General features: G+C 42.9%; 1 protein-coding gene across 1 annotated transcript in view; it reads left to right on the plus strand.

The window, feature by feature from the left end:
- The first annotated feature begins 7,418 nt into the window (after positions 1-7,418).
- LOC126259556 (tumor protein p53-inducible nuclear protein 2) overlaps positions 7,419-22,269 on the plus strand; it is a 70,148-nt gene continuing 55,297 nt past the window's right edge. Inside the window, exon 1 of the mRNA XM_049956446.1 lies at positions 7,419-7,533. The gene's annotated coding sequence lies outside the window, so the exon portion shown is untranslated. The remainder of the gene's footprint in view (positions 7,534-22,269) is intronic.

A 22,269-nucleotide genomic window follows, 5' to 3' on the forward strand; every position in this document is an offset into this window, starting at 1 on the left:
ACGTAACTATCCGGCGAACGGTCCGGACACTTGGATGATGTCGTCCAGGATACCGAGCAGCATACATAGCACACTCCCGTTGAGCATTTTGATCACAATAGCCATACATCAACACGATATCGACCTTTTCCGCAATTGGTAAACGGTCCATTTTAACACGGGTATTGTATCACGAAGCAAATACCGTCCGCACTGGCGGAATGTTACGTGATACCACGTACTTATACGTTTGTGGCTATTACAGCGCCATCTATCACAAAGCGAAAAAAGTGGTCCAACTAAAACATTCATATTTCTTTACGTACTACACTAATATGTAATAAAAATGGGTGTTCCCATTTAAAAAAACGCAGTTGATATCCTTTTCACCTATGGCAGCGCCATCTAGCGGGCCAACCATAGCGCCATCTGGTTTCCCCCTTCAAGCTAGACGAGTTTCGTTCTTTCTAGTTTTTTCGTTGGATGCTTATTTCGTGAGACATTTGGCCCGGTCACTATCAATGGGCCACCCTGTATATCTGTTAACAACATTACAATACAGGAACCCTTCGCAACATTAGAGGTGGCACCGTTGAGGTACTGAGTTTGTGAGACACTTCCTCCTACGTCGAGGGGACATAATTATGAAGAGAACTGATGCCTCCTGCAGCTGGCAGCCTAATAAGAAACGTAACACTGTTTATCAGTTTTTTGTTTGGGCTTAGGGCGAGAATTGGCCACTGAGGTCATAAGATTTATTAATAACATCGAACATCATATGCGATTTTGGAATCATAACAACAAGGTCTGAACAATAGTTTAAAGTGTGAATCCGAGAGATTGAATGACGGTCAGTGTGGAGCGATGGATGGTCATCAACACATGTATTAAATATTATGATAGAGAGAAAAATGAGTCCATATAAATTGGACTAGTCATGTGCCATGACTTGCTGCATGTCGTTGCATAGTGAAGCTGGGGGAACTGGACATGAGCTGAATGATTAAGTTGTGGGCCACTGCTGTACCTCCCCCTTATCGGTCAGGTAGAAAGGACAAGGGGAAGCATATGGTTCAACATCCTGGTGTTTACCCCAGTGACATTAAATAAGTGCCCAGTGGGTTTTTAGCCTCGAGTGGCACATTCCTGATACGTGGGCGGAGATTTGTGACCCGGTGGTGGCAGTAGCAGCTGCTCATATGCCACCTCATGGCAAGGGTAGAGAAGAGAGTGGAACATCAGGCTTCTCCATACACAAACAGGTCTCAGCAGGATTAGTACGGGAGCTCTATACCAGAATTCTGTGTGACTTGCTTCCACCAACATGACAAGGCAACCGAGAGACAAAACGTAATTAGTGCTTGATATCTTCATTTTTGTGTGAGAGGAAGTGATTACCTAGTCTGTGGGAAGCCTCCAGAGACGTCGTGGAAGCTGTAATGGTTACTTGGCGAGTGTAATCAGACAGAGAAGAAAATACTCACCATGCAAAAGGGCTCCCATGATTCATTTAACAAATTAGTCAATGAATTTGATATCAATGATGTGCCATCGGACAGGTGGATGCGAAGCCAATAGTACCATGGATATCATTCATGAGTTAGAGAAGCAATCAGGTGTTTTTTCGTTGTGGCGAGATCTTTCAATGAAATTTCAGTCTCCCACCTACTCAGGGAGAGGTGATCATCATAATAAAATCAGCTATATTACCGAATTTATAAAGTGATACATAGTGTAACTTGATATTTACAACTCCTCTGTGCTGCTACCTTGAGAGGTTTCGTAGGCGATGAGGCGTTTGATTACTTCAAGACAGTTGGAAGGTGAGGAGGCATCCTACGACAGACGTAGAGCATGCTCTCAGCAGTTCGTCATGAACCAAAAATAAGTTTAATATTCTAGTCCTGTGATGCAGGACATGGCCAGTGTTGCCAACTTAGTGGAGTTCCACTAAAACTGGTGGTTTCTACCTTCCTTTTAGTGCAGAAATATGCTTCTAGTGGCTGGTGGATTTTATAGGGGTTTAGCAGAATTCAGTTTCAGTTAATGAAAATGCGATCTCTCAACCACTAAGCTACTTATATGCTTCGAAAAACCACTCAGCACTTGTTGGCTCACATAGGGTGCGTCACGGCAGAAAAACTAATTCGACTGTCGTCGTTTGTGATGTGCACTATACAATTGTGATTCTCAGTCTATGGTATATTTCACGACTTCAAACGTGTATAACTATGCTGAAACCACAATGAGACACCAGCTAAACCCGCTGGGTAATAGGATTGTGGAAAGGGCCAAGGGTTGAGGTCAGTTTCTGCTTCTAATTGTTATTTATTTTAATTTAATAACCTTTACAACCAAAACGGCACATCACCGAATCTTTACCGAATGCAACTCTTTCACGGCTGAAAGCCTCCAACAAGAAATCTTAACAATATTAAAATCCAAATAAGATAGCAGTAAAATAATTCAAAAAACAACATACACAAGGTGCAATACAAATGGCTGAGGCCACAATGAAATTCCAAGATTTGAGAATATATTACCACAGACCTTTAAAGGCAGAAGGCCAACAAGAAATCTTAAAAAAAAATAAAAAATTGAATTAAGATAGCAATAAAATAAATTAAAACCCAAATAAGCAACAACATAAATGGCCGAGGGCCATAATTAAACTTCAAAAATTTTAATATATATTACCATAATCTTTAACGGCAGAAGGCCACAGTGTTTAAGCTTGAAACATAAATTTAAAAATTAATTTTGCAAAATTTTAAGAAACAAAACAAATAACCATAAGCCTAAAATTTAAAATAACTGACAACAGATAATTTAACACGGTGGCACTCAGTAGGCCTCGAGGGAGGTCGGTCTGCCCTCGTTCACTTAGGTGAGACAAGTGGTGAGCACAATTATACTTGATGCGTCGGAACCCAACCAGTCGACAGCCACGGACCGACCGACACAACAACCTGCTTGCCACCGATCAATACATGAGAACTCAAACACAAAAGGTTACACACTCAACTTTGACGTCGCTGGCCGGTGAACTACGAAGCTCGTAGCAATCGGACAGCTCCACACACGCTGTGAGCCTGCGCAGGGCACGGCAGCGGACCCAGGCGACTGCACTGCACGGAGATGTCCTCCCTGGCCCGCACCAACTGACCGACTGCCTGCTGAGGGATATTCCATAGGTTCCTGTCCTGTTATTATTACCCATCAATGCCATACAGGGGTACTGGCTAGACTGATAGCGAAAATATCCTCGTTACATCCATCAGTTATTGCCGAAACTATATAGAGCTACTGTCTAGTGCTTAGTCACTGGCAACTACCCTTTCCTAGCTCTCATACTTCACAGCAAGGGAAAACATTTAGTTTTTCCAGCGAATTTTTTAATTTTCCTCATATAGGAGGCGGAGAGTTAGACTTCTGCCGTATTCTGGGTTGGATTGTGATGTTACAGACTGGTTCAAAAATGGTTCAAATGGCTCTGAGCACTATGGGACTCAACTGCTGTGGTCATCAGTCCCCTAGAACTTAGAACTACTTAAACCTAACTAACCTAAGGACATCACACACATCCATGCCCGAGGCAGGATTCGAACCTGCGACCGTAGCAGTCGCACGGTTCCGGACTGCGCGCCTAGAACCGCGAGACCACCGCGGCCGGCGTTACAGACTGTGTCAGTATTCCGTAGACGATGAAATATAGAGTATCTTACACCCTATCACACAAGCGATATGCAAATTGATTTTCTATAAATAAAGAAGGTAAATAGTTATGTCCTCTGCAATACAGTGTAATTACATTTGAATTTACCACCAAAATTCGAATTTACCACGAAATTTTGAATTTTGCGCCGATTTGTGGAATTTCCGCCAACAGGATGCTGGGGAGGGGAGAGAATGTACCCTCCGAGTTGACTGAGGTAGGGGGTCTACTGTATTTATGCTGACGTCATCGGAATGGGGTGAATTTCCCGCCATATACAGTTAATTATATTATTGGAACACCTTAAGCCTGACCAGAAGCAACTCATGTTCAACAACAGAGTACTGAGATGGGGAGGGGGGAAGTGGCTGAGAACTGAACAATAGGTTAATGGGAGAGAAGGGAGAAAGGCTGATGGATATCCCAGAGGGGGAGGGGGGAGGAAAAGTGGCTCAGAACCGACCAATAGGTCAAGGGGGGGTGACAAAAAAAGTGGCTCAGAACTCTCATGCAAAAACGAGCGAAATTCAAAAATTAGCTCTGAATCGGTGAGAAGGGGGAAGGGACCATGCGCCGGCTAGGGAAAGCCCATGATGTCATCAGGTAGAGAGGGGGTAATTAATTGATCAGTTAATTAATTTGCATGATTAATTTGATATAACGTGGATCAGAGCCGACATTATCCTACCACTCCCTTACTAATAGAATTCTCAAGTCCCAAACCAATATCATGCAGAGGTCTGTCTATGTGCCACCCGTAATACATGGTTCCCATTAATTTTATACGTTTATTAGTTTCAAAAATATAGACGTGCCAAATCGGATGATTCTATTCGATACACTCTGTATTTTAGTTCAGGTAGTAACAGCCTTTGACTCAGCACATAGTGTGCTGAGTTGGTTGGTTCTGTCCTCATACAGCGGTCTATGAAGTTCGTTCTCTTATGGATACTAACATCTGCACTCCATGATGTTTGGATTGTATACTGCGATCTACTGTGGTTAATTTCCTTACTCTCTCAATAGCGTCCCCCCTCCCGCTCCGCAGTTCTTAGTGTAAATCACCCTTTGCAGGCAGGGTTAGTAGTACTGCAAAATGATATTAAAAGAAACGTACAGAAACACAAATGAATGATTGAACCATGGACACAATAATGAAGGATCACCACATAGAATACTCAGTTATCACTCAGGATGAAGAAGAAACATTGGCATACTACATAAAAGAAGATGAAACACTTGAGCTGTAGAAGCCGCAAAGAAACATAAGGTGTACGGCTAGATGCAAAAGAACAATAAAGGAAATACTGGATTTCTTCGATTGCTCTACCGGAGTAACCGGAATCCTGGACACTGGTGTTGCCAAACGACCAACATTCTCAGGTTCTATGCGGAGACTACGTCTCCTTTTACGTTTTAGAAATACAAAAGGCGAGCCAAAGTTCATTGAAATGTTAGTTCTATCTTACAAAAGCGAAGATAACGTTAGCTGTAAGGGTTTATGTACAAAAGTGATGAACCGATTTTCAAAATATTGCGAATCGTAATCCTACACGTTCATACTGAAATAACTAAGATCGTGTTTGTTCCTTTTCGCTTTTTGTTTACTTTCTGATCGAATTGTTACTATTTGCTGTGTGGCTTCTCATCTTCCACCACAGTTATGCTACAATGGCAGAGAGATTCAATTTCTGTTATTTTTCCATGACCTAGGTGAAAACAAGTTATAACAACACACGCCAGAGTACCGCAAAAGATCAGTATCACAGATTTTGGTAATAAGGGAATTTTAACAATTTGAAGCACCAGCCACCAAATCCTTACATATTTCATCATACTGTGCAAACATAGCAGTGGAACAGGGTTTTCAATTAATGCATGGAGAAAGAAAACTGAATATAATGGTATTTTAAGCTTTATGGAAGAATTTTAGTTCGCCAGAGACCACAAACTAGGCTTCTGACAGAAATGTGTATCGCTGTTCATCAGAAGAGGTAACAGTCTTGTCGCTACTCCAACTCATGCCCCCCTAATGTGCCCATAGTGTGGAATATACTTGTCATAATATTACCACTTTTATATGGATTAATGGGGATGGTTCAGAATTGAGAGACACAAATAAACGCAGTTTGACATTATAACAGTAGATGTAAAGATGATATCACAACAGAATCATTTCATTATAAGGTACAACGGCTATGGAAGGAACAAAGTGACTTTTTATCAAGTTAATATCATAGATACTGTTGCATCTCAAACATTGTGACGTTTTCCATTCACTATCTTTCCGCCTCTCGGTTAACAGTTAAGAAGACTGTTATCATAAAACCTTCATCGACAATTTCCTTCCTAATGTGGAGAAACCAATTCAATGATGAGTAATCGTACATGAACAACGGAGAGAAGACTCACCGTATCTGAACAATTATTTGTTGATTTGTCCTACAGTAATCTACTAATCTGCCCTGAAAATTTTTTATATGTTCTAGTTTTGCTCAACAGGATGTTCTAATACAATCACCGTTTTATTATGTTAGAGCTATTGGAGAATTGTAGGGTACTATCAGCTTCCTTATTGAAACATTCGCCTTGTTGCACATGATACATTCTACTTAATCCTGGTTGAAAACTTCTGATGTGTTGTCCTACGTTGCAAACACAGTGATATATTATCAATATGACTAAATATGACAGCGCAAAAAGCTGAAGGAAAATGGAACCAAAAAACTGACAGTAGTAAGCAAGTTTTTTTCTCAATGCCGAGAATGGAGTAATTTACTTGCGTATTTCAAACTCCATGGAAAGAAACAGACGGGTGTTCGATGCTCGCTTTCATTACTGTCTCGAATTTATTTTGTTTATTACTTATTGAATTTTTTAAGAGTTGCGTCTCCCGTCCTTTGCATTGTTTCGTCCTGTTCTTAGTCCTGTAATTATTTTACAATTACAAAATTAACAGCGTCATTTCTTCCCAGTCAGGTAAAGATTGAATAATGAAACTGTGTTAAGAATTGAAAGTATATCTGTATTTCCAGAAAAATAAACATCAAATTACTAAACGAAAGAAAATCGAAACTGAATCCATTCCATTCCCCTATCAATTTTTCTTAAACATTCTTTCGTGGATATCACAAAATCTGTACAAAATGAAAGAATACAATTTTTTCTAAAGAAGTGTAAGAACTTTGAAAGAACGGTGTGTTAGCATGTGGTATGTATGCGACTATTTTTGTCGGAGTTTTTATAAAAGATTAGAATCTCAAATTCGTGGTGACGTAGATCTGATATTTTTCAAATTGTTAAGCTATCAGAACAAGATCACTTACATTTGGTTCCAACAGCATACTCTAAATGGAATTTATACTACAGATTAGTTAGTACACGAAAATGCTCAAATCCAACAGATGACGATATATTTCTTCAAAATAAGTCTGAAAATTAACAGTTAATTAATCACATGTTTATTCTAAAAATAGTGTGTAATTTACCTACATTCATAGGTTTTCAAAACTTTAGTCTTAACCAATAAAACGTCTGTAAAAAAAAGAGGCAACTCTTAACGTAGGAGCTACCCCAGAGTTAAGTTCAATGTCGCTATGTTTTTGTTTCCAACGACGTGCCTGGAAATCGAAGTAGGGAGCGAGCTGGCGCTGGCGCGTGGGTATCGATTGTGAGTGACAGTCGCTGGGCTCGCGCAGCTGTTGGTGCGCTGCGCCCCCCACCCGACCGGCAGCCATCCCTCCCCTCCCGCCTCGACGCCCAGGCTGCCTGACAGCGCGACCGGTCAGCTGAGCGCCGTCAGTTGGTTCGCCAGCCCCGTCCAGTGCGCGCAGACTCCAGTGAGTACCACACAGTTTCCGGCGCTCAGCCTAGCGCGGCGCTCTTCGCTAGCCGCTGAACCGCTGCGCGCCGTTGCCGACCTTTCCGCTCCCGCGAGCCGTTCCCCTCTGCAAGGTGCACCACCTCTCACCGGGGCAGGCGAAGCCGCTGATCGATACAGGCAGCGAGCAGCTGCCCCAGGCCTCGACTCTGCTCGGTGTTCGCAACAGCGCACCGACAAACCTTTGTCTGCTGCCGCGCCTGTTAACGCCTACGCCGAACGTGTAAACTCGGCGCTAAGAAAACACTAGGGGACAAGCGAAACTTGCAGTACGAGACAGTTTTCTATAGCGGATAGATATTCCTTGTCTAAAACCGGCTTACGGCGTACAGCCAGCGAGGTGCCTCTACCCATTAAGTTCAAGTACCTAGGCAGTAGTGTGTGCGTCTTCTGTGCCCAGCTTAAATCGCGTCACAGCAGCCGGGCAACGGCCTGCGTCGTGTCGGCAACCTGCGGCCTTTGTCTTACCCGCGCCAGCAAACAAAGGACAGCTGACGCGAATGCCAACCTGCGTTCGCTCGGCAGATACGAGGCGTCCTCCCGGCTCTGACATTTAACAAAGCCTGCATTTCTTTTACTTCTCAACTTCGCGTGCACGGGTGAGTCACAGCCGAGTTTTGCCTGACGACATTTCGCAATAGCGCGAATCAGCTGACTACAGCTGGCAACACAGCGCTACCAGGACCGCTTGCTAGGGCCAAACACAAACGTCGATATATATACCGAATTGGACTGGCAATAAAACACGGAATACAGCGTATGCCACTGTAATCAATAATGGCCTTAAATCTCACTGTTAACAGATAAGCAACTTTTTTTTAAACTTTCGCACGTCGAAACTCTGTCACTGTAAGATGCAATTTAGTGTTGAAATACTCGTCTTACGTCAATTAGCACATCACACCACAAAGCACTTGCACATTTTGCTCGTAGTAAGAAAGGATTTCAAATATCTTGGCGTAAAACAAACGAAACTCAGTTGTGAACTACAAAACGAGAACGAAACTCCGCTTGCATTCGATGCGATTTTTGTCGGGATAACCTATAGTATGTAAAAGCGCATTATGTAGAAGTCAGCAGTTTGTGTATTCTAGAAACTACACAGATTAATGCAAACTTTATCTTCATGCAGAGTGTTTAGGATAAAGTTTATAATTGTGTACTCAGACGAAAATCGTAAGCACAAATGCGATCTCCATCAACAGCTGACAACTAACGTTTATTTTAGCCTGTCTCTGGTGCTTTTTGAGACCTTTAATTTGCTACGTGCAAAATTAACATGCGAATTATTGAGCTTTCTCTTCGCCGTAAGTATCTGCCCGCAATGCCAAGTGATACGTTAGCGTCCTTTTCAGCACTGTAAACAGCATATCCGTCTGGACCTGAGCCAAAATTCATTCGATCCGGTAACGAGAAAGTACCGAATAAATATATACAATGACTTTTTGCGGTTTTGTGTCAGTTTATGTTAAGTTTCGAAACTACTGCCCTTGGCATTTCCACCTCGAGTTACGACTTCGTTTACCATACTCCAGACTGTATCTCACGTTTGCTTTCCGAAAGCTAAACACCATTTACTCAAATTTTGGAGACTTATTTAGGAGAAGCGGATTCAAATCCTCGTCGCCATGCTGATAAATGTTTCTTTGCTTTCCGTAAATCATATGGCTGAGTTAGTGTCCCTCTTCTTAACGAACTCTTTCCGAATATTTACAAAAATAATGATGTGTAAAACAGCGGAAGGGAAGCTGTCTTTCGTTTTACATTGTGCATGATGTCCTTATTTTACGAAACATATTTCTCAGTATTTGCTTCAGTTGCTGATGCATTAGTTGAAATGTTGATGTTTTTGCTGATAAAAAGTTCTGCGTTATTTTGTCGTTTTCTGCTGCACTTTGGTCGATAGCAAAGAGAGAGTGGCCTTTTCTGTCCATGTTTCTGTTGAATTACCGAAAACGAAACGCTTCCGATTTGGAATAAAATGTAATATTGGCATTGTTAACGGTACAGAAAACAAGACGATAAAAAGCGTTGCGTGTCGATCAAATGAAAGGACTGTTCGTTCTCTGTGACGAACGGATCATTCACGAATTATCTTGTCACATTTGTTACGATTTCTCTCCTCATATATGACACTGCTATCACCTGCGTGAAATATCATTTGCATTTTGTGATCAGGAAAATGGACACAAAATGTTTCAACAATTAGAGCGTTGATGAAGGGCGGGCTACCAGTTTGCTTTCGCGATATGAAAGACGACGTTCAAGTCGCTGTTCAAGAACACGAAGCTTTCGCAAGCTGATGGCGTCACCAGTGAGGAGTTCTTTTATTATACCTGCCGTTCTCCTGCTAATGTGCTCCATTACACATTTTTCCCGCTACGCATTAACGCAGATGTAAGAGGCTACATGATTAATACAAATAAGGAAACTTACTTCATAGTTAACGAGCCTTTTCTTTTTCAGTAGGTTTTAACAACGTTCATGCACTATTCATGTGACAGGCCATAAAGGCCGGATATTGTCACGTTGACCTTGACGCCACTTGCCGCGCGCTGACACAAGAGAAGAAAGTGATTCTTGCGATAAAGTATTGTTTCTTCCCTTCGAATAACGATTGATACGCGTAAAAAAACGCCAGGCTTAGAGTATTACTTGATGGCTTAGCACTTGGGACATCCTGTGCCATGACAAAGGAAACTATGACTCAATTATAACATGACACGTTCGTCATATTTTAACATCACAAGGTAGTCAAATAATCAGTGATGTTCTTTATCTTCAATGTTTGGACGGAAGACAGACTACAAAGCTGTCGTGTTAAGTAAAACATTATGGATCTTTAGCAGAAACCGACTAACACTACCTTCGCGGCAAGCGTTATATCCAGTCAGAAACTGAAATGCGAAAGCTGCTGTACATTGCTTATTTACACCCTGTTTTTCTGTGTAGTACAGTTACGGGTAACTCTATAGTTCTCAAAGAGTATTCTAATCCCAGAAAAGGGTGGTCATAACTACCTATGGAGTCAATTACGATCTTCTTGCAGGACTCGTTCTAAAGGCACTGCAGTAACCAGTTGGTGATTACGACTTACGCCTCAATACCTTGCTACTGGCTATCGTAACAGAAATATGTTCGCTTCCCAGCAATTTTCCAATAAGCTTGCAGTAGAAATGAAAAATGTCAATGGTAGACTTAAGTTTCAATTCTAAGCTCAAAGGCTTATTAAAGGCATACCACGGCCGGCCGAAGTGGCCGTGCGGTTAAAGGCGCTGCAGTCTGGAACCGCAAGACCGCTACGGCCGCAGGTTCGAATCCTGCCTCGGGCATGGATGTTTGTGATGTCCTTAGGTTAGTTAGGTTTAACTAGTTCTAAGTTCTAGGGGACTAATGACCTCAGCAGTTGAGTCCCATAGTGCTCAGAGCCATTTGAAAGGCATACCAGTTTTATTCTTCCCTGACTTATGCATCTCACGGTCGTTGCACGATCGAGTAACTTTGGCTCACTGAATACCTACTGAACCCGACAAAAGAAACCAAGTGAATAAAGCAGCTGATTTGTGTGTTTGCTTTAACTGGCGGAAGGATTGACGTGCGCGGAGCAGAGGTGTTATATTATGACGTCAGCAGAGCCGATATAGAACGCCTTTACGTAACACCGTCTTTGTTCTTAGCAGCCATTTGCCAACAGATAACACCTCGGCGTACACAAACACAGCATCCGTGACCTAGTGCAGAGGCAATAGACAAAACACTCTTTCCATGGTGAAAGCATTCGTCGCAATACTTCACATTGCTTCCAGACTATGAAATTCCGCATTTTATTGTTATTATTTTTTGTTGGCTTTCGAACGTGTCCACAGAGCCATCTCAAGAGTGGAACGTCAGTTATGGCGATACGAACGTACGGACAACACAACACCCAGTCCACTAGTGGAGAAAATCTCCAACCCTTCCTGGAATCGAACCCGAGCCCTTTCAGTTAGCAATCCGCAGCGCTGACCGCGAAGCTACCGAAGCGGACGCATTAATGTATGACAGTCCACCTCTGTGATATATGTCACAGGTCTAGTTGCCTGCGAGATATCAACAGGAAAACCAGATATATGCGGTTCCTTCGCGACTGTTCTCATAATGAGAACACTGAACCAAATTAATTCAGTTATTAATAATCTTTTTAACTCAAATCGTATTGCAAAGACCATACGCGTCGTTACTTCAACAGTCTGTGTTTAACAAGCTGGATATCTTCGCACTTGCACTGCGGCACGTCTAATTGCGGGGGAGTGTTACCGTAGATCACAGTACATCTAGTCGCATTTGGAGTATGTGATCGTAAAAAATGAACTTATTTAGAAAGGACAGCAGCCTCTATTTCGTGGAGACAAGGCGGAGGAAAGACCTTTATACTGCGGGCACGTTCTTAACTTCTTCTCCTTCGTCTCCACAGGGTTGGCGTGTTACTTTCTGATTTGTCAATGTTAATGGCGACGGATGGCCGGATGCTTTTCCTGATGCAACAGACAACACTTCACCAATGTTCAAAACACTGCGCTGCTTCTTGCTTTACGTATCTCGCACAGCCTTCCAAAAAAATGGTTCAAATGGCTCTGAGCACTATGGGACTCAACTGCTGAGGTCATTAGTCCCCTAGAACTTAGAACTAGTTAAACCTAACTAACCTAAGGACATCACAAACATCCATGCCCGAGGCAGGATTCGAACCTGCGACCGTAGCGGTCTTGCGGTTCCAGACTACAGCGCCTTTAACCGCACGGCCACTTCGGCCGGCACAGCCTTCCACAAGAGCTGAGGGCTGCTAGTAACACAGCACAGATTTTCAAACCCAAATTGCTGACTTCCTCTAGGCAAACTGCTGTTGGTGCACCGAATTGTGTTCTGCTATTTGTAATTCGTTATAATCCACTGCAAAGTAGGAGCATGCGAGAAGATACAGGCTTAATGAAAAGTGGTCGGGTTTCCAGCCTTGTATTTTATCACAGGAAACCCGAGAGCTTTTCGTCAGTGGTATTCGCCAGGAAAGTCTGCATTCACCGATACATGCTTATTTACCACAGTGCTATCTAGTTTACGGTTTTCATGTTCTTTCCAGATCGTTATTGGCGAATTACACGATGGTTCCTAGTGATAAAACATGGATGACACCTTTACCTTTATTTACCGATCATTAGTTTTACGAAGTGAAGTTAGTTCTGATATGTGTTATTTTTCTATCTCGTTTTCGTAATTACATTTCACAGTTCAATGTTCTATTACGTGCATATTTTTATTCAGTAAGTTCTGTGCATGATTTGATTGATTGGTCCAATGGAATAAGAACAAATCAATGAAAATTAGGTATGGAAAGAAACTGCATAGCACTGTTCAAGATGTTGAATATGTTCGTTCAATTCAAATGTGGTCTCTGTGAATAGACTTCCCGTTGTTTTCAGTGAATCGTAGCGACCTCAAGTCCCTTGCGTGTGGCCTTCGCTACCCGCGGACGTTCAACTCTGCCGAGACAAAAGCAGTATGGGTTAGTTACCTAACGCCTTCCATCCGAGGGAAGAGATATATACGTGTGATTAATAAATGAAACAACAGGTCGGAACAGTTCCACACCAGAGGAGATCTATAATTCTGCTTCAAAAGTAAATTTGTCAAACTAGTTTCCAGGGATCGACTGTGCTGCACATCTTCCGTTACTCACGCAAAGGTGCATAACCTGATGCCGCTAACAGTGTTGGGATTATTCAGCCTATGTCGATACTGCAGACATCAGAATGCGCAGCAGCTTTTATACTGTGTCCTTTTGTCGCTGCTTCATTAGAGTAGAAGCTGCATTGCGTACTTTTATGGGGGCAAACCTTGAGCAGATACTCTTTTGTATATTGACTGTGACACCTAACGAGTTCATCTTCTTTTTCTTTACATCTTGTTACGTTACGCCCCATCTCGATATGAGGTTGTACTTTATAGAAAAAAATGGGAGTTGTTACCAGCTGAATTGCAACTTTAATTTTTTTTCTCAGGTCGAGTGTTGCCACAATCATTAGATCATAATATGTCCAGAACAGAAACAGAACAAGAATATTGTCGAAAACGGTAGTCAAGGTCTATTACTAGAACTTACAGCGGCATCTGCAGAGGTTAATTTGTGAAAACACAAAGGTTGTACCAGGTAAACAAGCCAGAATCCTTTGTACGTGAACAGCGCTTGTTGTAATTTTTCATTTTATTGAGTTATAATTGCCGTAACACAATCAAACAGATCTGAAGTTCTCATATATGAAAAGCATTGTTACCTACTCGTATTCCCCACGATTAACATCTAAACAGAAAATTCGTATATTACATTTCCACATCTGCCTTTTTTATATTGCGTATAATAGGCAGTCCAATACTACTTACTACCAGTTGTACGGGTAATCGTGACGTAACAGAGATAAGTAGAGAAACCTAAGTCCAGGAAGGTCAACGGTCCAGAAAGAAGAAAAGGAAGATGGTGGACTAACGTCCCGTAGACATGGAGGTTAATGGGGAATGCTCGAATTGAAAGAGGATGATGAAAATGTGATGTTTCTTTTTCAAAAGGATCCGCTAAAAGCGATTTAGGGAACCACTCTTAGTTTAAAACCTACACGGGGTATAGATTTCCTACAGGGTGGAAAAATAAAGTTGTCTCTTAAACTGCGCACCAAATCAATTTTAGCATTACACAACAGTTGCATCACGGCCATCTGACATCCACTACTTAATAAAGGCTTGCTATCGCGAAACAGGTGTTCAGTTCTTAATTGCTGCTAAATAATATGAAACTGACAACAGCTTATCTTAACTAGTTTGTATACGACCAGACGCGGTGAATGTTGTTAACTGTCGGACCGCGTTTTATCGTCATTTTCTACAGGCATTGTCGCAGTGTCCATCTATAGATAACTTTGTTTCCCATACCCGTATTTGATATATCTGACTTTCTTTATCTCTAGAATAAATTCTGTAATTTTTGGCAAAGGTCTTCATGTTTTTCACCCCAACTGTTCCGTTTTCGTCTTCTAAACAATGGAACGATGCTTCTGTTTTCGTTTATTTCATGTGAAATTCTTTCATTGGATTTCTTATCTGCTCATCTGTTATTTATCTTCTTCCAAGTCGCGTCTTAATTGGCAACTGAAAAGAAGCGATGAGAACGTCAAGGAGTCCTGCTTTGACCATTTAGAAACAAACGACAGTGAAAGCTCGAACATGCTTTATTTTTTTCCATACTGACTTGTTTACCAGTAGTTGCCTTATTTACGTTTTCTTGTTTCCGACATTTTTCTTGTCTCCGTGCAGAAAGTGTTGCCTTTGTAATCTTATTGCCTAAATAACAGATCTTATCTAATGCTGTATTTCGCTTCTGGCAATTTTGATATCAGTCATCGCTATCATCTTTAATTTCCGGTTTCGTACATCTTCAAAGTGCGCATATTATTGAGGTGCAAGATACTGAGTGCCAGAATAGCTTCTCGTCTTCCCAATTGGCTGCAGGAAATCGAAATGGTCTTCGACGAGTTGGTGTTCGTCCTTTTTTCTTTGATGGTGTCTTTCTATTAACTCTATTTTTGCTGTACGTTGCATTAGACTTGGAGTGGGTTATTGCAATTATCGAACAATACCTCATTTTTACGGATTTTGTTACTTTGTATTTACAGAGCATAAAACGGATTGTTGGCGTTGAAACAGGTTTGAGAAACATTGTTTTCGGAACAGCATGACGGCTTAGCAATGAACACATCAGATTGTTCATTATAGGTGCATAGTTTGTGAGGCACCGAGATTCGTAGAAAATGGAAGAGTATTAGCACCGATTTATGCATCGTCTTAATAAAGATTATAGTTTGCGTATTTGCAAAAGCGTCTAATCTCTGACTCATTTCTGGAATGGGCAGGCACTGTGACAAACTGTTATGCATTTGCAAGCTAATACGGCCACAATGGGTTGTGTATTGCAGCAGAGAAAACAAAGAAATCATTTGGAAAACCTATCCAGCGCTTTGCAGGCCGGCGTAGACTATACAGCGCTGCCGCTTCAGGTCCAGGCGATGTTGTCGGTCGGATCAGAAGAAAGTCGTTAGGCTGGCACGGCAGGCTCTGGAGGCACACACTGTCCCGCAGCAAGGCCACGCCTCAGCTGGCGCGCCAGCTGGCGGCGGACGCGAGATCAGCTGGCGAGCAGCGACACCAGCGCCACTACGAGCGCCCGCGCCAGCCTGCCGAACTAAACGCCTTCCCCTGCGTCCGCTGTGCAACTGTTTAATACCCACTCTGCATCAACGTTTTCCCTGCTTTACGTTGTTTCCTCACAGTCTAATTTTGCACACTTTACAGATAAACTTAGTAAAGATTTGCTGGAATAGACCGCGACGGTTCCCCCACCGTCAGAAATCTTGGTTGTGGTGTCAGACTGATCTGTAGCGTAGCCCCAGGTCTAGATTAGCTTACGAGTTACCAAAGCCAAATTAATGTGAAATCTAAGCAGCTATTCTGGTGACAAGTTGGTCGATAGCGTATCCCGAGCTCTACGTTCGCTCCTTACTTAACACTTCTCGTTATAAATAACTAGAACTGCAAGGCAAATTAAGAAATGCTGTATTACAGAGCGGACGAATATCCCTCCAGTACCACGGTACTTATTATGTACATTTAACGTAAATGAGAGATGAATAATACAAAGTGGGTGGGAAGTACTAGATAACTCTTACATTTATATTACTTTCTACTAGAATCTACCGTGAGAAGTGGTGAACCTGCAACCAGGTTGTGTATTACCGAATCGATCGACATAGAAATGTCGAACAGTTGGACAATAAAATACTTATCGCTGGTGTACGTTAAATCTATTGCGTCAGTACTATGTTATTTATTTATACTTTTATTCCACGTGGCAATATTAGGGACTACAACAAACCCTGTCTTGCATCTGACAAGGCATCTTTAGCAAGTTAACATACACGTGGAAAATGAGTAGTAAATAATAATAATAATAAATGAGGAATGTAAAAAATTATGTCACCACCGTCATCACTGCTACCCTCGGATCACTAGCATGTACCCTGAAGCGCGCTCTGTCTAGAGCAGGGTTTTCTGAACTGTAGTGTTCTACGGGAAATAAGTAACTTACTACGCGAAACTGTTAACGACATGGCGTTTTTTCTGTATTTTCACAATACTATTTTTTTTATTATGACTTAGTTATGATTTACAACTGAAGTAATCGCTGAGTAAAACAAATATTTTTCATTTTTTGAAAGTTTTGTAAATCGTCAAAATAAACAAGGTGCTGTATCAAAGTACCAGGGTTCTCAAAGTGTGTTCCATCAGGGGAAAAGTCTAGAGTCCCAGGATGTAGTAAAGTCAGTGGAGTACCAGGTGTACTGCTGACGGGAACCGGCCAGATCTGTGCTGTGATTGTAAAATTACTTAACACACCAGATGTACTCTTCGGGAAGCTGGACTATAACCGTTGTGAAAAAAAGGCGATAATAATAGTAATGACGACGATAGAAACAGCAATGAATGTACGCTGTTTCAGAAATGTCATTTTCATACCATGCAGGAAAAACATAATGAAAAATTACGCTTTTGTCGAATATGAGTAATGAGATATAACAAATATATGGGAGCAGTACATACGGAAACATATCTGCAGAAGTTTAAAACAATTAAACGTTCCGCATTTAAACTCTCTTATTGAGATGAGAATGTTCTCACAATTTCAAAAGCAATTTCTACAGAATTAACTTAACAACTGATCTTCGTGTGTTTATTTTCTTTCTGTCTCGACTCTTTCGTTCCCTCGGCAGGCTTGCGTCGCTTTATTTTTCTACAAGTTCCCCGTTGAGTCTTGTGAGGAGCACAGCCGAGTGTAATTGCTTGTGATTCGTGTCCACCCAACGTCTGGCTAAAAATCTTCTCGGAAATTCCTTGCGGTTGAATATTCTATAACAAACAAGGATGAATTAATGTGGCTAGGTTTGTAGGTTTTTTCTCAACTAGACTTCACCTGTGTGCTTCATTTTTGTTTATCGAACCATGAGGTCTTTTATCACGCGATTTTTACATGAGTAACTGTACTTACTACGGGAAAACCCAGAATTACACAGACGATTTTGAATCTACGGTTTATTTTCGCTTATACAAAGAGATCCCTATGGTTCAAATTAGTATACACTATACCGAAGCAAAGATTGTGTGGCTCGGTACCGTAGGGGGTGCCAGACAACTTGTCAGTTCGTGGACCATTTCCTGTTACTTGATAAATCCCTGATTTGTTAATGCGAAAAATGTCAAGTCGACTTACGGTTCGGAGTCCCCGTATGTGTAAATCGGTTAAGTGGAGGCACATCTAGTACGTCCATCCATTATAAAGCACAAGAACGTTCAGACCATCTTTAGGATTGTTGACGCCAGTAAAAGAGAGGAAACGCTAAGAAGCCGGTGCACGCGGCAGATCGACTGCCACGGACTACCGGTGTAAAGTAACAAAGCCAGTGACGTGCCTTGTAACGGTTGCGCGGTTCTTGCGCCCGTTCGTTGGGAGGTAGGTTGTCGCAAGATCCTGAAAGGGGCCTGTCCGCTGCAACAAAGGACCAAACGCTGGCCAACCTCCTGTTTTGGGAATATTTTCTATTTATCTTCTTTTTTCCCTTTGTCAAAGCACCACGAAAGAAGTATCCGAATGGGACGGAAATCTGTAGATGTGACGTACATTTACAAAGAAACAAATGAATACAATTTCACAAAACTGGATGGTTTATTCAAGAGAAAGAGCTTCACAAGCTGAGTACCTCAGTAACGCGTTGGCCCACCTCTGGCCCTGATGCAAGAAGTTATTCAAAAATGATTCAAATGGCTCTGAGCACTATGGGTCTTAATTTCTGAGGTCATCAGTCCCCTAGAACTTAGAAGTACTTAATCCTAACTAACCTAAGGACAGCACACATATCCATGCCCGAGGCAGGATTCCATCCTGCGACCGTAGCGGTCGCGCGGTTCCAGATTGTAGCGCCTAGAACCGCTCGGTCAAGAATTATTCGGTTTGGCGCTGATTGAAAGAGTTGTTGGGTGTCCTGAGGAGGGGTATCGTGCCCAGTTCTGTCGAATTGGCGAGTTGGATCGTCTGAATCCTGAGCTGGTTGGAGGGCGCCGGCCATAATGTTCCAGTCGTTCTCAGTTGGGGAGAGAGCCGGCGACCTCGCTGGCCAAGGAAGGATTTAGTAAGCGCGAAGACAAACAGTAGAAACTCTCGCCGCGTGAGGGCGGCCATTATCTTGCTGAAATGTGTAAGTCCTGGATGACTTGGGCGGGGTGTAGCGTATCGTCGACGTACCGCTGTGTTATAAGGGGCTCTGCTACAAAATGAAATGAAGTGGCACCCCAGACCATAACTCCTGGTTGTCAGGGGCAGAACGGCGGGCAACAGTCAGGTTGGTATCCCACGGCTGCCCGGGACGTATTCACTCACGTGTTCGTTGGTCATCGGGGCTTAGTTCGAAGCTGGACTCATCGATGAAGACAATTCTACTCCAATCAGTGATACTCCTGGCCGATTTCCGACCCATTCGGATAACTGCAGTACTTCGTGGTGCGTGTTTTTTAAGAGTTTATTTTATTTTAATTTCTCTTAATCAGTAAACTATATTACAGATTTTCCTACGAAAATTTGAGCCGTTGTTGTTCCTATTTCGCCGGCCGAAGTGGCCGTGCGGTTAAAGGCGCTGCAGTCTGGAACCGCGAGACCGCTACGGTCGCAGGTTCGAATCCTGCCTCGGGCATGGATGTTTGTGATGTCCTTAGGTTAGTTAGGTTTAACTAGTTCTAAGTTCTAGGGGACTAATGACCTCAGCAGTTGAGTCCCATAGTGCTCAGAGCCATTTTTTTTTTTGTTCCTATTTCATGGACGTGCGTCGCTGTACCACATATCTAACTTATTTCGTTTCGTAAATTTTATTTCCCTTCATTGCTTTCGTGATGCTTCGACTTTGAGTTTTGGATTAAGGCATACGTTTCTAGTAAACACTGTGGCGTTTGCGATTTCAGAGGAACCATCCTGCCATTCGCCTTAAGCGATTTAGCAAACTTGCGGAAACCTACCTCGGAAAGGCTTAACAGAGATTAGATTTTCACTCGTACAGCAGAGAGTATCTTAAACACTGCGGCACCTGACTCCGTAACTTGATGAACAACCATCTTGTGTCATAGCCATCAACATAGATGTGAAATTTGTCTACTCGGGAAGAATGGTAGTAAGAAATTTCGTTGTTTATTCTACACTGGTACTTACTCGCGAGTGGAAGTTCCCTCCTAACACTTCAGTGTTTTAGCGTCTACCGTGTGTCTCATTGTAACCTCTCCAGTGTACAGCATAAGAATGGTCGTTCAGCCCGAAAGAGACTTCCCTTTGTGGTTTGAGAGATGCCTTAGAATTTTGCCGAGGAAATGCAGCAATCCCTCCTGCCAGACAGGGAGCGTTTGACCGTAGCTGTTTATAAGCTGGTTCCGGCAGGCGGCTAGGGCGTTCCCGTGTTTGGGTCAGGCGAAGCCCCCCTTCCTTTCCGGAAGCCCGGCGGCGTTTACCGCCGCACGGTTTCGGCATTTCCCGGAAGTGAGAAGAGGCTATGCCTTCCCAGCTGTCTGCCTTACATGCGGCTGTCTACTAGCACTTATCCTCACAGCCTCTCATCAACAGCGCCCAAAAGCGGATGGACACTAACGCTAAATATGGCAAACAACAGCGTTCAATATGTAGCCACTCTCTCTTCTTGATCTCTGTAACAGTTCTGGCCCCAGATACGAAAACAAAAACACATTATTTACTGAAACTTCCGCATCGGGACTAGAAACCAGAACCTTGGCTTTGGCGGGAAATGCTCCTAACCGTTGAGATCACCATCCGCCGAGATAGGTTCACTTTTTCGTGGATTCACTTTCAATGAAATTGTTCCAGATAAATTTAAAGTTTCAGAAACATCAACGGGAAAGAAGGTGAGGTCCTAACAGGCAGAGCACAAAATCGGATCGGAGGTGGATGAACAACATACTTTCCTTTTCAAGGGAACCACCCCGGTATTTGCCTCAATAGATCTAGAGAGACCACGGAAAACCTACACTAGGATGGCCGGAGGGTGATTTGAATCGCCATCCTGCTGAATATGTCACCAGTATCTGGCAACAGCGACTCCTCTCTCGTCAATATTAACACACTAGTTTTTTTGCTAATTTGGATGCGTTCGAAAAGAATAAGACATGCAGGAGATATGAGAGATCGATTCTGTGTGGATAGAATCGATATTGCAGGTTCCTACCGCACGCCGTATTCAAACAGGTGGCGAGGAAAGAGCGGTCGCTCCCACCATACGGACGTCACCGATTCCTTATCGACAGTCGAATGTATAAGCGTGGCAGTGCTACAGCGTTTCACGTCACGGCAAGTGTTCCATCTGTCACCCCTAACCCAGCAGTTTCCAGCGCTAGACTGATCCAAAGCAGAGCCCCCAATTGTTGTGTTGTTTCGATATGCACGCAGAACAATGAGAGTTAAGGACTTTATACCGATAGAGCAAGCCCGCCTCCTGGCTGCATGGATATGAAATGCACGGTCCGTCGTAGGTAAGGACTTCGGTTCATCGGCAGAGTACTGGAAAAACTGTGTTATTCTACAGAAGGAGACCGCTCACAAAAAGATTCTTGCGTCCCACCTTGGGATGTCGATAAAGGTATTGGGACCTATACGAAACAAGGCAACGAAGGAAACTGAACGTATACAGCGTTCACAGGTCGGTTTGACCCATGGGAGGACGTCATGGAAAAATGAAATACCTCAACTGTACGACGCGAAATCCTACTTACAGTTTCAAAGAACCAGTGAAGAATTTAGGAATGTACTACAGCTCCCTAAGTATTGTACCTGTGGGAACCAGGAAGACAGATGAACTACAGCACCCACTGAAGCCTTCCGGCAATCACTGCCGCCGCGTTACATATCCGAAAGGAACGGGATCAACCCCAAATGTTTGATAAAACGGAAGGACCCTCTGCCAGGTACTTCAGTTATTTGCAGGATCCGAATGCATATATAGAAGCCAGGGTCTGCAAATTTCTCACCGCTGTACAGACAAGAATCAAAGTGACACAGCCAGAACCTCCATTTCTATTTCTCCACGACACGCACTGATGCGTCTCCCACGGACAGAACAATATTTTAACGGCTTTGTATCGATGGAGAAAGCTCGCTTCCTGTTTGATTATTCCTGAAGGCTGATGTCCGCAACATGTTGCTCCATTTAACAAATGCGGCGGTTTCTCAGTCCTGATTCTTCGTCGTTCACGAGACATGTCTACTGAAAACGTCAGGAACTCAGTTTCACAGTCACTCTTCTGACAGTCTGTGCCAAAAAGGCGTGAATCCCCGTGACACACGCTGTCACTAACCAGCAAGACACAGAACCTTTACCAATAAGTGCTGCAGGCATAAGAGATCTCATTACTGTGAATGGATGTCAAGCCTATTACATATCTTATCGCCAACACGTTCGTTCCGCTTCGTTGTATTGTGTTTCTTGAATATGCCTGCGCTGATATCTAGGAGGAGAGCTGATTCGGCAACACAAACAAGGACATCCCCCCCCCCCCCCCCCCCCCCCCCCCTCTT

This window comes from Schistocerca nitens, chromosome 5 (assembly GCF_023898315.1).
Source record: "Schistocerca nitens isolate TAMUIC-IGC-003100 chromosome 5, iqSchNite1.1, whole genome shotgun sequence".
NCBI lineage: Eukaryota > Metazoa > Arthropoda > Insecta > Orthoptera > Acrididae > Schistocerca > Schistocerca nitens.